Here is a 2,081-nt window from a genome sequence, read left to right on the forward strand (position 1 = left end):
TCCCCTAGGAACTGGCCCCCGATCGCCCCCTCCACCCCATTCGGGGGTGGGGCCAGTCAGCCCACTGCCCACAGCCCCTCCCCATGGCCAGCCCCACCCCCGTTCACCCCCACACACACCAATTGGGGCCAGGCTGGCCAGACCCCACCCATGCACAAATTCATGCACTGGGCCTCTAATTCAACAAAAAGACTAAACTCTTCTTTCAATATTTCAGATTTTAATATTTTGGGTTTGGTAAACAAAATAGCCATCATGTGAGTTTTCCATTTTTAAAATTTGTGCTAGCCAATAGCCACATGTAGTTATTTAAATTTAAATTATTAGTCCTAACCGGTTTGGCTCAGTGGATAGAGCGTCGGCCTGCGGACTGAAGGGTCCCAGGTTCGATTCCGCTCAAGGGCATGTACCTTGGTTGCGGGCACATCCCCAGTAGGGAGTGTGCAGGAGGCGGCTGATCGATGTTTCTCTCTCATCAAATTATTAAAATTAGATGAGATTAAAATTTTAGTTCCTCAGACACACCAGCCACACTTCAAGTGCTCAGTCGCCACAGGTGGCCAGTGGCTACAGTGCTGCTCCGGCGGACCTGGAGCACTGCCACGGTCTCAGGACACGCTCTGGACAGTGCTGACCTAGACAATGCCGAACAATCTAGTTATATTTATTAACTCTCCTTTGTAAGACGAAGGACCAAATCTTGTGTCTCCCGTGGCGTCTAGGGAACTTCAAAGATATTTCAGCTGTAAAAGACATCTTAACAGTTTCATGATTCATGAATTTGGTTTCTGACTTTGGGAAAACGCACTAACAAAAACAGGCATCAGAATAGATTGTTCGCAAAAGTAAGGAATGGTTAGTTGTTCTCTGGCTGTGTGATTAATCAGTGACAATAAAATATTTAAAATACAGAGATGTGAAAATAATAATTATTAAGTTTATAAGTTGTTCTTGAAGTAAAGAATTCTTGTTGCTTATTAAAACAACGTAGGAACATTGTAAAATGTGGCATAAAAGCAAAGCAGTAGACACTTGAGGGTTGAAAGTTATGTCTCAATGAGGCAACGTACAGCTATCTTCTCAGGTGCACAGCAGGCCAGGAGTAGTTCCACATTTCCTCCGGGAGAGAGCAGACTGCATGCTCCCAGGCCGTAATTTCCCCTTAGCTATCAGTGCCCTTGTTCTATTATAGCTCAGTGTTTTACTTATTGATATTATCATACCATTTTATGTGTTTAAACATAGATATATAATATTCAATGTTTAATAACAATTATACTGGAAACTATAAATTTAAATTTTAAATAATTAATCCTATAAATATAAAACAATGTATGTATTACATTATTTTAACATTTTGATTTATTTATGTTTTCTAAAGAACAAATATGTTGATATATAGGCAAGAATATAAGTAAAAAACAATTGGATAAAAAAACTACAGCATAGTGATTCAATAAATTATTTTTTCCTCTGTTTAAAGAATTCTGATTTTCTTAGAAAGTTTTAAAATAAAAATTACATATTACTTTCAAATATTAAAGTCAATAAAAATCTTAGAAATTAAATTTAAGCATCCTAAAGAAGCAGCAATCACTACAAATGTTAAAATTATCAGAAAAAATACATTTTTAGAATTTACATACTTTGATTAGAGTACCTCTGTAGATTCACATAATTTGCAGCATGTCAATATCCCAAGAATCAATCTCTTTCTTGAAGATTGTGATTGGACACAAATGTTTGTGTTTTCATATTCTCAAACATTTACGAAAACAATGTTAGTTTGAAAGCAATAAAACCAATATATAAAACATATAGAGTTAAGATTGGTTAAACTATGAAAAAATAAAGCAAATCTTCCATAAATTAGAACATATGCTAACATTATTTTTTTAAAGAAGTTTCTTTTAAGTCCAGTTGCTCTTTTTTTAAAAAAAAAAAAATATTTTTTTATTGATTTCAGAGAGGAAGGGAGAGGGAGAGAGAGATAGAAACATCAATGATGATAGAAAATCATTGATTATTTGCCTCCTGCACGCCGCCCCACACTGGGGATTGAGCCCGCATATGCCCTGACC

Source organism: Myotis brandtii, unplaced genomic scaffold (genome assembly GCF_000412655.1).
Source record: "Myotis brandtii unplaced genomic scaffold, ASM41265v1 scaffold488, whole genome shotgun sequence".
Classification (NCBI taxonomy): Eukaryota; Metazoa; Chordata; class Mammalia; order Chiroptera; family Vespertilionidae; genus Myotis; species Myotis brandtii.